General features: G+C 46.5%; 1 protein-coding gene across 5 annotated transcripts in view; it reads right to left on the bottom strand.

Moving 5' to 3' along the window:
* Nucleotides 1-15,867, bottom strand: part of GNG12 (G protein subunit gamma 12) — a 123,602-nt gene that overhangs the window by 18,448 nt on the left and 89,287 nt on the right. The window contains exon 1 of one of the 5 annotated variants that reach the window (XM_037042780.1): nucleotides 13,026-13,089. The exons of 3 other annotated variants lie outside the window; for them this stretch is intronic. The gene's annotated coding sequence lies outside the window, so the exon portion shown is untranslated. Of the gene's footprint in view, nucleotides 1-12,718; nucleotides 12,829-13,025; nucleotides 13,090-15,867 lie in introns of those variants that run through there. One more of the 5 variants, XM_037042767.1, reaches the window with a different exon arrangement.

Raw genomic sequence — 15,867 nt, 5'->3', positions numbered from 1 at the left:
TGCCTTTTGAGGAGGCACAGATGGGATTAACACAGCTAGGATTTGGCGCTTTGCCCACTCTACACAGCGCTCCGGCCCTGGGTCACCGACGGCAACGCTTCAGTGGCCAGGAAGCATCTCTTCTTGCACGCACCATGGAAAACGAAAGGTCCGACATGGCCAGACACCTGTACCTTGGACACGCCTAAAGAGTACAAAATGATAAACAATATCGTATTTTTCAGACCATAAGATGCACCTAGGTTTTAGAGGAGGAAAAGAAATTTTGAAGCAAAAAATATGGTAAAACATTTAATAATATAAATGACATAATATTTCACCAACATAAATGTAAACAGAGCTCAGCTGAAGCATTAACAACCATTATTCCTCCCCAAAGGGGGGGGGAGGGGCGTCTTATAGGCCGAAAAATACGGTACTTAATTTTTCTTTCTTTATCTCACCTTCTCCCAAGAAACACGCCCTTACTTCTTTCAAACATGTCTGGACTTGGTAACTACTTTGAGGAAAAGCAAAGTCTATTGAATTCCCGGGATGACCAGCAAAATGAACATAATAATACGTGGGCCCTCATGGTTAAAGTACTTGTTTTGAGCCTCACAGCACCTAAAAGTTTATCTATTTTCAAAGGAAAAGTACTGAAGATATACAAGGAATCCCCAAGTTAGCTTCTTGTAGTTCTAAATCATTCTCTATGAAAATTGATTAGACTTCTGCCTCTACAAGCAAGCTTGTTGACCAACTCCTCTTTCAAGTAAAAGTTACTTGGGGGAAAATGAGCAGGAAGCCAAGTCATTGCAGGTCCAAACCGCATCAGCAGCATCAATGCAGTTTAAACAATCTGCATCCAAAAGATGCACTTCCACGTCACTTCAGTTTACTGAGTTTTGTAAAATTTCAGAATGTCTCCAGTTCATTTTAAAGAGTAATACAAAATTCCCCAGAAAGATGAATTAATCCAGATTCATTAATAGCTTTCTTTAAATGAGATATAGAACTTTTGCGAAAGAGGATTCAGTCAAACACAACAAATTGTGACAGGCATCGCTTAAAACGATGAGAAAGATGAACCAGCTTAAATACACAGCATGTTACGTACTACCAACAAGTTTGCTTCTTCCGCTTTGTTCTCTTAAGCTCAAGAGTTTCATTAAACAAGATCTTCAACCAAAATGCAGTGGGAAAGATGGGGCTGCCTCTAAGCCCCGAGAAAGAATTTCTATGGCTACTCTTAGCCCCAGATTTCTTGGGCTAAAGCAACCTCAAATATTCTGCTTCTTTTGGTGTACTAGTCACTTACCAGACCAGGAGCCCCAAGAACTGGCTTTAAAACTATGGTCATCGTACATCTCTCACAAACGCCGACATCTCCTTTAAAGCCACCAGAGCCCTTCTCTAAGTCTAATCCTCTACCTGACGGCGGCCCGGAGGTCAAGCACCTCGTGTTGCATGGTTCTCTACCTCTTCCACGTATGAGACACAGAGAACAAAGATCTGCTGACTTGACCTGTTATGAGTCACATGGATGACCTTGGCAGGAAGCAACGGCTTCGCAGTTTTTCCTCTTCACACGTCAGGAAAGAGAAGGCGAGACACATTCCTTGAGCTGGACACAGAGCAGGAACTCAATTAACATCCAATGAAACGATGGCACGGGGATCTGAAGTATTTTAGGTGAGTGATAAGGGCTGAACCAATGTATGAAAATGAGAATCTATGAGGCAAATGGGGATTAATCATGTCACATTACAAAAGAATTCCTTCAGACAATACTTTCCTAATGCATTGCCTATTGAGCAAAGAGGTTAAGTCCGAGAAACTCACTGTTTAGCTTTGATTCTGATTAAAAATCACTTAGGGGCCATAATAAATATCCCTGAATTATAACATAACATTGTGCACAACTCTTTCTCGTGTCTTCAGCACAGTTCTATCGGCATTTCCCAAGTGCAATCCTAGTGTGTGCATTTTCCTCACTCCTGGGCTTACGAAGGGGAGGGTGACGCAAACTGTGCTTTTAGGCTACCTTCTCCCCTTGGTTTCAAAAGCAGCCTCTTTTCTGGCCTCTATCTTTGCTGGCACTTTCCCCCTTGAATTAAGAATGGAGATAGGAAAGTCCAAATCCGACGCTGCAAGCTCTGGAATGGAAGAAGTACCCCAACATGTCTCCACTGCTTAGATCTGCCTGTGCAGGTCAGGTACTCAAAGTGGGGAAAAAGGGCTGCTTCCCAAGGAAAACAGTCAAAGGGAAACTTCCCAAGAATAATCACTTTAGGAATGGCACAGGGCATAACGCATACTTTCAAGCAAATCCTAATAGCTAGCACAACGATATTAGTTACTTTTATTTATTCATGCATCTAACTGTGAAGGTAATTGTACTTTCTAACACTTAATGAGCCCAGAGATTGAACTCCTGGGAGGGATCACCAGAGATCAGCACTTACTTGTCTGTGACTAAATGTGAGTTTCAGAAGGTTGGAGTCAGTCCTACCAAAAGTTTATCCTTGGGATAGTTTCAGAAGTGTGTGAGATTCTTTGGAATACTTGTATACACAATATAAGTAAAAATAAATGACACCTGCTTATATTACACGTCCAAGTTACGAGACTGACTTTAGTAGACTGAGTAAATAAATGCACACAAGTCTTATAAACAGCCAGTATCTGTCAGTGTCAACATGTATAAACAAACAGTCCCAGTGACCACACAGTGCAGGATGCTTGTTCCTTCATTTAGAAATGGAAACAAGCCCCAGCCCTGGCTGGTATAGCTCAGTGGATTGAGCACGGGCCTGCGAACCACATGATTGCGGTTCGATTCCCAGTCAGGGCACATGCCTGGGTTGCAGGTCAGTCCCCAGCAGGGGACTCATGAGAGGCAACCATACATTGATATTTCTCTCCTTCCCTTCCCCTCTAAAGATAAATAAATAAAATATTAAAAAAAAAGAAATGGAAACAACCCCCAGCTCAATTCTGGGGAAACATAGCTCAGTGTCACACATGGATGCTTCCACTTCTGCCTTTGCCCAATGTAGAAATCTGGCATTCTATATCTCATGTGCTAAGTCTCATATGGTAATGCCCTCAAATGACTCATTTATAAAGTGCTTTCTCATATACCACCCCTGTATTTGACAGGGTCAACTAATTAATTGTATTTTAATTTCTACTTATGTGTGAACAACTTAAATTTAACATGCAAATTTATAAAATCAATACATAAAATATTTTTGCAGAGAATTGGAAAAGTATCAGAATCCTCTTGTCTCATGAGACTTCTATTTCTTAGTAGCCTATGGTGCTTCTCTTCTTAATATTTAGTGTGTTTTTACTTTTAACATTTAGAGTAATTCCACATGCTTCTTAAATGGAGGAAAGTATTGGCTTTCCTCTCTTAAATACAACCCCCTTAATGACATTTTCTTAGTAGATTATGCCTGCACTTAAGAGGTACATGAAGTGACTAGAAGTTGAATTCTAACAGGGCGGCCTTTCAGAATCCCCTGGGCAGCTCTCGTGATGCACCCAGGTCCAGACCTCACCCCCAGGCTTCCAGAATCAGAATAGCAGGGGTCTGTTCTGGGAAAAGTGCATTCTGGAAAAGCTCCGGGTGATCTGAACATACACTCTGGGGAGAGAGCCACAGTCTTGAACACATCAGGACTGTGCAGGCGCAATGCCCACGTCTCCCTGGCAGTTCTACATCTCCCTGATGGCTCTGCCTGCAGTTGGCTGGGGATGGGGCAGGTCACTTCCCCTTTCTGAACTCGGCCTTACTCATCCTTAACAAAGGAGAACAATATAGGTGTTCTGTGCCTCTTCTTTGCTTCTCTCTCAGTATGGTCCTCTGCCTCCTGCTCTTCAAAACGATTCAGACCCTTGGTTTAAGCTGTTAATATTTGCATATTGTCATAGTGATCAAGGCAGAAATTGTGTCATTAAAGTAAACCTGTAGGTGACACAAACATCTAGTAACCTGAAAGAATTATGAGCTGCTTCTGAAGCCGCAGAATACTTTACAGTTGGGGCCCAGCCCAAACAGGGGCAGGACGGGGCAGCTTCCCTTAGCAAGTGGGTCCTAAAGCAGTCAACTATACAGGACAGAAAAGAGTGTTCACAGTTGTTTAAAAATAAACCTGGGCCCACAAACACAGTAAGCTCTCTTTCAACCAGAATGTTCTGGAAAAAGATACTAGAAAAAAACTGAAATGTCTGATTGAGTTACTGTGTGCAAGGGTACTCCGCTGCCAGTTTTCAAAGACAAACAACAGCACAATACGCACATCAACCTGAACGTGACTGATGGCTAAGAACGCACTTCCTGACATTTCATAATTTCAGATGCAGGTGCTGTCCCATCCTCCTGACTCTGCGCTTGCTCTCTGGGCCCTGCCCTCCCCTGGGCCCATCCTCATGTCGCTAACTATCCTGCTCTGGTTCCTGGGCTGACATCTGTCTCTCTCCATGCCCTCTGAGCTCAGCCGTCCTGGAAGGTTTTGCCCAAGCACCGGTTTTTCCTCTCTGTCCTCCCTTTTGTGCACCCTCAAGGGCTTGCAGAGGACTCTGACATTTGTATCTGGCCCTGGACCTGTGTGTGGGACCCTCATCCAGACTGCTTGTGTGCCCCTGCAACTCGGCGACAGTGGGGACCATCTTCCTTGACACGGGAGGCCCTTCTCTGGGCTGGCTTCTCAAACTCTGTGCTAGTAAAATGACTTTTATTATAGTTATTGATACTTAAAACTTTGGTTCTATTTCCGAGACCAGTCCCTCTCTGACACCCAAAGAGGTTGCGACCTGTCCTACAGGTTCTGCTGTCCCATCCAAAGCTTCCTCCCTGCTACCTTTGCCATCCACCTGTTGGTCAGGCCCTCCTCTTGATACGTGCTGGGAGATGACAGCAACAGCCTTCATTTTTCTGGTAACCCTGTGCTCTCCCCCAGTGGCTGTCAACCTGTCACATTGCTGGCCACGGACCAGTAGTCCTAGATAATGACAAAAGCTCATTAAACAGACAGGAGCAAGCCTGCTGCATTGGGGGGTGGCTGGGAATGAGGAACCTGGGGCACTCACTAACACAGCTTTCCCTTCTCTGCCTGCGGCAGCCCCAAGGAGGATGCTGTAGAGGCCCAGGCTCCTGGAAACAACCTGAAACCACCGCTCTGAGCCATCGTAGGAGCCACAGCCAGACTCGGCTTCCTAAAATTCCCCTCTAATCAAATGCTGCCCCTCAAAAATCAACGGGTTGGTGGGAATGTAAATGTTGGCGGTATTCACTGAGGCCAAACATAACTGCCATTCTAATCCCAGGTGTGTACCTGACAGAAATGTGTGTGTGTGCTCACGAAAAGACATGCATTAGCTCGTCAGAGCAGCCCTGTTCATAAAAGCCCCGAACAGAAACTGCCCAAATGACCCACACAGGAGAACCACAACTCACTCAATGAAATACTCTACAGCAACAACAATGAACGAGCCTCAAATTCATGCAACAATGTGGATGAATCTCATGGACATAAGGTGAGTAAAAGGAGCGAAAAAGGTTAAAAGAGGAGTATGTACCACAGAAATCTATTAAGTACAAAACCAAGGGAATCTAATCTGTGCTGTCAGACGCCAAGGGAGGGTTATTTTTGAAGGGGGAACTGCCAAGGGACACAAGGGGTCTTTTCTCAGTGCTGGCTGCATGTGTGCATTTGGGCTTAGCCTACAAAAAAAAAATTACACTTCTGATTTGGGTGTATAATATGTAAGGTGCTGTATGATATTATACTTAAAAAAAAAAGGTACAAAAAGAAAACAAAACCATCGACTGCTCCCAATTAAGTCAACTTACACTGTGGCCCAGAAGCCCTTTATAATGTGGCTGTAACATACCCTTTGGGCTTTCTCTTAACTATTTTGTTTGTTTTGGGGGATTCTTTATCACTGAAGGGCCCAGGCACCCTCTGTGCGATGCAGTGAGATGCTGTGGGTGTGCACATTTTCTGGGGAGAGGGTCCACAGGCACTAATCTAGGAGAACCCGCAATCCAAAAGGGGTCAAGAAAAATTGTTTTACTTGTAGGGTCTCAAATGGCTGCTGGAACTGAACTCCTGGCTTGCTCTATTATTTTCCCTCAGAAAGGCCCGGTCCCTCCAAACTTCCCCGGGTGATATTCCAACCCTGTTTCCAAGTCAAGTCAGATTACCTGTTCTACCAAGTCCCTGCTGAACCTCCAACCAGAAACCAGTCCCTGTCTTCCTACCGTAACTACCGGGGTGGGCTCTGATGATCTGGTAGGCATTGAGCATGTACAAAAAAAAAAAATCTTCAAGGTGCTTTGGATACAGTAGAGTGGAAATGGATGCATCCACAAATAACCTTAAGCAGAAAAGAAGCATCAAAAGAGAGAGAGGTCAGTCTGAGTGAAGTTTAGAGGAGAGAGTGATTCCTTCTGGCTTGGGGAGATCTGAGAAGGCTTCATGGAGGAGGTGGCACTGCACGACAGGATTTGTAGCTGGGAGGGTTGGGCATTCTAAGTGGAAGTACAAAGGCTAGTGCTGTGAAAGCCCTGGTACTATGCAGAGAATGGCAGGTAGTCAGGTTCACCCGGAGCAGAGACCATGAAGAGCTAGAAGGGGTGGGGTGTGAGTTGGCATCACAATGTTGGCTGGCAGCCTCGGAAGTTTGAATTTTTAGGCTGCAGACAACTGAGGGCCACTGAAAAATTTTAAGCAAGGAATGATATGATCAGAAATGTGCCTTCCTGGGATATCAGATGGATACAGATAACCCGTTCCTCCTTTACGGGTCTAAAACATACTGTTCCGTCTCTGGCACATAACTGCCTCTTGCTTTGTACTGTGGTTATCTGTGTGGTTATCTGTGTGGTTATCTTCCCCCACGCCCCACTACCACTGGATGGACGCTGACGAAAGACAAAAACAGCTTTGGTGCTAGCACACTGTCTTACGCATGGTGGGACTCAATAAATATTTACTTCAATGAAGGTGCAATGTCCCCTTAAAATGGGTGCTGAGTAAATGAGGAGAGAGAGTGGGAAGGTGAGAAAGAAAAAACACGGAGTGTAACGTCAAAGAACTGGACCAGTTCAGGGGCTCCATTCAATCCTAAAACTCCGTGTCTCTGCCTAAATGTTCACAATGCCAAATGGCATCCGGAGGAAAGACTAGTCACAAAGGAGAACTGTGTTTAAAGTTACTTAAGGCCCTGTTACAGGAAGTGTATGTGAGGAGTGGTGTCCCAGCCTCTGTTCTCGGTGAACCCCTCAGTGCCAGGGGTGCCCTCAGGATAATGCGTCTGCTTATCAGAGAAGTCCAGTTAAATGCTTATTAGCACCTAGAACAGGAGACCTGGGAGTGCAGGCTCACTCGGGGCCCTGCTCCCTGGCTTCTGGTGGGGCCTGGGAAGGTGGCGAAGAGACAGGCTCTTCAACGTCTCAGGCCCTCAGATTTCTTATCTACAAAGAGGGGATTTCTAGGACAGCAAGTACTTTGCTGCCAAGAAAGGAGCTCTGCCTCCATTAGAAACCGAAAGAGGAAAACACCTCAACGAGAGAGAAATCAGCCCAGACATTGAGCAGAAGGCCCCCCCACCTCAGTGCCGCTGATAACAACGTCTACTGGGCCGGTTTTTCTTTGTACTTCACCACCTTTTACCTTCTGAAACTCTTCCACTTCTTTTATCACCCCTCGGAATCACCCTGTAATTAAATTACTTTGCATATCTAAGTATGAGAAAACGGAGGCAAACGGAAATTTGGCTATGTGTCCCAGGCCCCTCAGCGCTGGGAAAGAACCCCAGTTCCTGATTCAGACGAGTTTTTCCCACTGCGCCTGGCACTCTCTGATCTCTTCCACCCTGGCAGTGCTCCAGGTTTTGGGGGGGTAGCTTTCACGGGAGCCAGGACTCCACAGGGGTGACCCAGCGATAACAATTGTCCTCCCAACAGTTGTTCCCACTTGTATTTGAGCTTAGGGTGGGCCCCTCCACTTGGTCAGAGCCTGGGTGATTAATGTGCTGTATCACGGCCAAGGGCAACACAGGCACAGCTGAACCCCCGAGGATCTGAGCAGCTTGGGTGGCTTCCCTGAGGGAAGTCCTGGGAAAGCAAAAGCAAAACTCTGCACCATCTGCAAAGGCACAAGGTTCCAAAGCCACACACTGCAGAGCATGCACTGTGCTGACGGCGACGAGAACTGGCCCATTTTCTGGTCTGAGTTTCCTTCCTGCTCTCTGCAAAGCCTCCAGGCCAGTCAGGCAACGTCCAGTACTGGCCACTACTATTTAATTTAGTCCCATTTTTGGAGCTAGTTCAGGATTATTAGCCTTTTATTATTTTCTTCTTTTTAAAAATAACAATAGGAATATGTTGAAAAATTCAAACTCTATGTATGAGAATAGAATAAAAAACACTTTCCTTCTGATTTCACTCCAAAGGGGTAACTACTGTCCATACTTTTTTTCCTTCCTTCCACACACCCTCTTCTGGCTTTCACAAACACACACATCAGACATGCATATGTGGTTTTAAAAATAAACAGTATCATTTACATACAGTTCTGCAAATTTCATTTTTCACCCAACAATAAATGTATCACACGCAACTGACCTTGCTCATCATAGAGGGTAATGGTGCATTTTTCTAATTTTAATTTTTCATCTTGAGGCATTTAAAATTTATAGAAAAAGCATAAAGGACAATATAAATGTACAGGATTCATTTTAAAAATGAGTAAATTCCCACCACTGCTCTCTTTTCCCCATCATCCTAGGAGTCACAGCCGACCAAGCTCAGATGATGCAGGGAGGGGAGAAGCAAGATCACACAAGCACTATCTACCTGTTGCAGGACGTTCCAAGTGGTGCCTGAGGCTGACTGGGTGCCGAGACACCAGTAACTACAAGCTGAGCCTGCAGAATTGCAAGGCTCCTCACGGAGGGCCCACTCCCCGTTTGGGGAGCTGTTCTGGTTAGTGGCAGGTGACAAGGTGGAGTGGCAAGTTCAGTGAAAGTGCAATGCTTTGCAATTGTTTCCCCTTCTGGAAATCCAGGGGCTGTGGCTTGCAAGGGCAGTTGCTTTGTTTAAACATAGGGAACTTGAGTTCCTTTCTCCCCAGCACTTCTCTCTGCAGATTCTGCCTGGGCCACCCACAAGCAATGTGGCTAACCCTGATAGCTATCCTCTGTCCCAGGAGGAGTGCATGCTAATCCTGACTCAAGGGCAGAGACCCGAGCCCAGGTCTGAGCTGCTATCTGAACTAACCAGATGGTGAGAGACAGAGAGAAACCAGAGTAGCTACAGAGAGCAGCAAGGGCGAGAGTAGCAAGGACAAGTGCAGGTCTCTGCCCTTGAGTCAGAAGGAAGGCAAGCTTTTTCTGCAATGTTTTCCAAACACCGTGAAAACAACATTTTGGTTGCAGTCAGACCCCAGAGGTAGCAAATGTTTTGATTCTGAGTACTCTCTACGTGCACAACACTCTTCTACGTCCTTTATACACACTGGCCAATCCAGCCCTCACAATCATCCTGCAAGAGAACGCTAGTATATTTCCCCATTACACAGATGGGGAAAGTGAAGCAGAGTGAGGATTTAAATCCAGGTACTTTGGCTCCAAAGTATACACACTTAACCTCCAGGGTACAAGCCTTCATGTGCTAGTGTGGTGCTTCTCAAAATGCATTACGACAGGTACCCATGGAAAAAAGGTTCCACGGCACATGTGAGTATATTTTGGAAAGCCCTAGTTCAAACAAAGATAAGCAGGCTTCTTTTATGCATGACTTTTCAAGGTCTTTCTACAATAAAATGCATTTATGATCTGCGAGAGGCATATGGTTTGTAGCATTTCCCCCTATTATTTGAACACAGATATGTTTTCCCAGGAACAGTTTGTGAGAAGTGCTGGCCACAATTTGAGTAAATGTGGGCAAAGGGGAGCTGTTAGGAGCAGAGTTTAAGCTTTGGCTGTAGCCATTTAACTCACTTTGTGACTTTGGAAATTCCTTGAATTGAGCCTCAATCTCCTCATCTGCACAATGGGAATAACAACAGTCCCTACACCTTGTGGAGCTGTAATGAGGACTAAATGCACATGTATGATTCTTAAAATGCTGCCTGGCTCTAAACATTTGAGCAATGGGAGATATTATAATGATTATCAAGAATATGGAATAATCTAAGGACAAAGGAATCATGAAAACTCCTTAAAAAAAGCAAAGGATCTCTGAAAATATTAACACTCCAGAATGATCTTTGCTAACGACAGTTCCTGTCAGAATCACATGAAAACTGTTTGCAAACAGAAAATTCTAAAACACCACAGAGTGCAGTATCATTCCAAGGGACAGAGAAATAAGGGGGAACATTTTAAAAAATAGCTCAGACAGAAAGTTTCTTTGATGAAGAGGGTTTTCTGATGCCGTAATAGAAGTGGACCAGGGCCACCAGAACCAATTTCCTGAGCACTCAACCAAGCTTAGACTTCCTTCCCAAGGGATGGATGCTTGTGCTGGACCCACTGGGCTCAGGGACAGGAGCGGGCTGAAGGCTGAGTGTTTGTGTGGATAAATTCTCATAATTGGACTGAAAATGATGTGGCATTAACAAGACATCTTCCTGTTCCAATCTAGGGAGTGACTCACACATCTGCCGCCTCTGTGGGAGAACTGTGCAGGAGTTCTGACTCCACAGAAGGCACCCCCCTTCTTGCCAGACATGGTAACCCCCCTCTTCCGGTCATGCGGGCCAAACATGTGACAGTTGACAAAAAAACAACACCCCACCCTCCAAAACCAAACCAAAACATAACACCAGCGTGCTCCTCCCTCGCCCCCCCCCCCCCCCCCCCCCCCCCCCCCCCCCCCCCCCCCCCCCGCCCCCCCGCGCCCCCCCCCCCCCCCCCCCCCCCCCCCCCGCCCCCCCCCCCCCCCCCCCCCCCCCCCCCCGCCCAACCTCCCGCAAACTGCTGGAGAAGGCGCTGCTCCCTGATGCAACAGTGGAACAAGGGCCCAGCCCCGGGCTCAGGCACCCAGGGCTCCTGAAGCAACTGCTCCCAGTGGGCCAGAGTGGCTCTTCACACTGGACCAGCTTGCTGTTGTGCAACTATGTCAGTAACTTGTGCTGGGCCAGGGCCAGCTGCGCCGTGACAGCCATGTCTGAGTAGTGGGGCCACAGGGGCAGCCTCTCTCTGAAACTCCCTCTGGCAGCCCACAGGCTCAGACTCCTGAGATGACTGCTCCAGGGACCGGGGCCCCCCTTCTCCGCCAGGGAACTGTCCCTCCATGTGGTAACGGACCGCCAAGTTCCTGGCAAGCACAGCCTGGGGAAGACAGCAGCCAGCAAAATCAGGAGATGAGCAATGAATTCGTGGGTAATTAAAACCTAGGGGATTGGACTGCAGGCTAAACTCAGAAAGGTTTCTTTGGGTCACTTTTAATCAGCCTCCGTTTCCTCGTGTGTAAAATCACAGAGTCTTCTTTCTTTCCCCAAGGCCTTGTCTGAGCAGGCATCAATGTATGTGTGCTTCCTAACGTCCACAGTAATGCTGGAAAGTAAACATCTCCCTCCCCATTTTGCAGATGCAGAAACTGAGGCCCGGAGGAGTGAGTTTGCATGGCTGAGGTCTGTCTGTACAGGTACCAGAGCTGTGGAGCCAAGGTTTGACCCGAGAACTGTAGATATTCAAATGCGCTCCCCTCTTGAAGTTCTACACAGGCTTCTAGGCTTCTTTAAGATGACATTTGCCACTAAAGTCAAGTCTTAATTTCTGACATGAAAATTACTGGGTAAATTACCTACTGAAAATTAAAAACCTTACTTTCACAGGTCCTTTTTGGACTACTTATTCTTTCATATTGCCAAATGAAATGTGCTTAGGGAATTGTACATGGATTTTGAAATTAGCCAAAGCAAAATCTAATTATAATTCTCACATTAAATCATTAGCAAAATAAGTCACTAAAATAATCCCACAGACAAATATGAATGATTTGTGTTCTAAGGCAATACCTTGTTAATTAGTCTGAGGAAAGTTGGTGCTGAAATACACAACAGGCAGATGGCTGGTGGAAAGAGCTTTGGGCCCAGGTTAAGGAGACCTAGACCTAGGGAGTGTCTAGGCCCAGTCATTAACCAGGGCCATAATTTTGCAGGCCACTTAATCCCACTCCCCTTCCCTTTCCGTATCAGGAAAACAAAGGGCTCGGACTGGATCCACATTCTCACTCATTTCCTTACGAACTTCGTACACTCACTAAACCCTCTCCCCTCCAAAGACAGCTGTTCCTTTGAAGCCTATTGTTGCAAGAATGCATCACGACAGAGTATTAACAAAAATGTTGTTTTCTTTTATTAATTGCAACATCTTCATATACTTGAACAACAGCACTGATGCTCAAGACCTTATTTATTCAGGTCACTGTCAATGTGCAGCTCCTGTGAACACTTTCTCACCCTTGGCAACAAACTGTCTACTCCCCTTACCATCCTCTGTCCACAAATTTTGAACTTTCCCATTAAATGGCCTCAGGGCTTCCTTCCAGTATCCAGCTCGATTTTAGCTATGCCAATTATTTCTTAAGAAACAACACACCGGGTTTCTCTCTTTTGTTTGGAATAAAAAGCATCTTTTCAGTTAGTGATTTCCGCTCTGCACTTGGCCACATTCATCATGCTGCAGCTGAGTAGCCGCAGAATGATGAACTCACCAGACAGAGCCTGAGCAGTCGTGCTGGGCATACAGAGGTGAGTAAGGTAGACAGTCACTGTCCTCACAGAGCTCGGTCTACGCCAAGTCCTTCCCACGACCCTGAGCCCTCCTTCTGTTTATCTCCAGCTCCAACCTCCCCCTGGAGTTCCGGCTTCTCATATCCACCTGTCTGTTTAAACGTCTCCACTTGGCTCTATCTAAAACACACCTACCATGTGTAAACAATCTTGGAGTCCATCCCCCATGCTGGCCCAAAGCCTTCCTCCCTTGTCATTCCCCGTCTCTGAAATGGCAACATCACTCACCCAAATGCTCAGGCCCAAAATACTTGAAGTCATTTACGCCTTTCTTCTTCTCACATCTAGCAGTTAATCCCAGAGATAGCTCTGCTGGCACCACGTATAAAAACACACCCTGAACTGAGGCTTCTAGCAACTCCATGCTCCCAGAGTGATCCATCCCTCCCCCATCTCTCTCTCCTGGACTCCCGGGATGGCCTTTTAGTTGGCCTTTCCCATTTCTGTCTGGCTGCCCTATAGTTTATTTCACAATCAGCAGCTGGAAGGAAGCTTTCTAAATTCAATCTGATCACATTGCTCTTTTCCCTCTGACCCTTCCGTGGCTTCCCAGCATTCCCAGAATAATTCCAGGTTCTCTGCATGGTTTGAGACCCTGGATCTGGGCCCTGGCCACTACTGCAACCTTGTCTCCCACTCTCCTAATTCTTGTGGTCCACTTGCTTTTCCATAAATGTGCAAGGCCTGCTCCCACCACAGGGCCTTAGCATGTGCTGTTCCCCTTGCCTGGAATGCTCTTCCTTTAGATATGTGCATGGGTTATACTCTGGTTTTTTTTGTTTTGTTTTTTTTTTTTCAGTTTTCTGCTCACATTGCCTTCTCAAGAAGGCATTCCTTAATTGACCTGCCTGAAATAGCCATCAATCTACCTTACCTGTCACTTCTTTTCCTCTTACTTTGCTTCGTTTTCTTCTGAATATGGATCACACCCTGAGATATTCTACGTGTTGTTTTGTCTGCCTCTGCCCCTTGAATCTGAACTCCACAAGAGCAAGGTCTGTCTTTTTCAATGCTCTCTGCCTGGCTCCTGCACAGGGCCTGGTATACACATGTTGAACAAATGAGTGACGTAATACCACAAGTACCACTTACTGAATGTGTCCTATGTGCCAGGTTCTATTTTCACATTACCTCTAATCCTTATACCAACCTGACAAAGTGAATAACGTTATAACTATTTCACAGATGAGGAAACACAGTGAAACTGCTGTCAAAGCCTAGAAGAGCAGCGTTGATGCAGGGTTTAAGTTTCAGATGTGACACGAGAAAGCTAAGGACACGGCAGACTGTCTGCATAGCTCAGTGACTGCTGGGCGGGTCGATGGCCAGTGGGATTCCCAACACTTCTGTGAGAATGAGCTCACCGAAATTACTCTCATCAGCTACTGAAGAAGTAGTAAAAACTGAAAGGGCCTTGGTGGTGAGGATGGAGTTGGGAAACTCTGAACCACGCACTGGCTGCTCTGCCTGCCCCATGGAGCAACCTGTCCTAACCATCCCCAGGCTCTCACTCAAGGTTGGTCTTCCCACAAGGTCTTGCTCACACTGGCCTCTTTCCCACCTAGTAAACATAAGAGGCTCTGAGTTTGCCTTACTCCAAAGGCCATTCTCTGAGCACATGTTCAGCTCTCTTTAGGGCTGACAGTTCTGAGGCAGCTAGAAGGGATTATAGGAAGATGCCCCAAAGGCAGGTGACTTGCCACCTCACCCATGACCTGCTTGGGCTAGGCAGCACCACAGTGAGGACACTATAGTCAGGTCTAGATCTCAGCTTAGCAGGTTCTCCATCAGTTCCCCCAGAGGGAATCCTCTCAGGGAAGGATCCACGCTAGTCAAGGTCAAAGAGAGAGAAACCAGGTTTGCGCCCACTGCACAAGGCAGCACTCCCTGGGATCAGGTGCTCCAAGGAACATGCTGAGTAAGACACCGGGAAGCTGTGACACAGTATGAACAAAAGGAAGCAAATAGTAGCGAGAGCCAGCTCGGCTGGGCTGTAGTGAGGCTCTCACTGTCCCTCAAGCAGGCCACCTCTTTGGTAGCCTCAGATCCAGCCAGTCTTGCCCTGGACAATGCTCAGTAAACGTCAACTGATTAGTCCATCTTCCAGACTCCAAGCTGACCTGTCTTCTGTTAATACATTCTGTGTTCACAGGTGGGAACCCCAAGGACCACGCTTTCTGTTGCTCTAGTCAGGGCTCGATTAGCTCTTCCCGCTCTGAGCTCTGTACCTCGAGGAGACCTCTACAGACAGTCCACCTCCTCCACCGTGTTCGCATTTTTACCAGCTCAAGTCTCAGAAGAACACCTTAATCCCAGGCTCTGCTGGAGAACAGTGAGTTCCTACAACCTTTCTATCCACTGACCACCAACTTGCTTGGCAGCTTTTCCAAGGAGGGGCCAGTCTGATCTTACTTAACACAACCTAAGTTTGCCGGACACCTACTGTGTGACAGGCCCCAGGTGAGGCTCTAGGGATGAAGCTGTGAGGAAGGGGCAACTTTATACAGGTGAGAAAAGGTGTTATGGGTGTTGCATGGGGACATGTGCCCCATGCTGGAAAATCTCAGAGCAAAGGGGGGGTTCTAACTGGCACAGGACATCAGAGCTGGCCTTTTGGAAGTGGTGTTCAAGGCCTAGGACTTCAAAGGAGGAGCCTGTGTCAGATCGGTCTACTTGGAAGGTTAGAGATTCCCAATGGTCCTCCCATCACTGAGGACGTCCGGCAGATGAGCACCAGTGGCGAGGGAGGCCAGTGTGTTTCCGCTCCTGCAGGCTAGAGAGAACCAGAGCCGGGCATGAAGCAGACACCGGGTGTTCAGATATGCAGGGACCAAATGACGTTTCATCTAACGTGGCCACGTGGGCCCCTGTGAAACTGGAACTGCTATGGCTATTAAGTAATTACAATTCTTTTAAAGCCACTTTTAATCCTTTACAAAAAGCATAAAAGTGTTCCTATCCTTTGAACCAATAATACTAACCCAGACATTTATCCTTAGGAAATAATCCAAAGTAAAAGGCAGATGCATAGAGAGATCTACTGTGGTGTTGTTGATTAAAATATTAAAAA

This window comes from Sturnira hondurensis, unplaced genomic scaffold (assembly GCF_014824575.4).
Source record: "Sturnira hondurensis isolate 20B ecotype Veracruz unplaced genomic scaffold, ASM1482457v3 Scaffold0000648, whole genome shotgun sequence".
Lineage (NCBI taxonomy): Eukaryota > Metazoa > Chordata > Mammalia > Chiroptera > Phyllostomidae > Sturnira > Sturnira hondurensis.
Note: the sequence above shows the minus strand (reverse complement) of the source record. Positions and strands in the feature narration are given on the sequence as shown.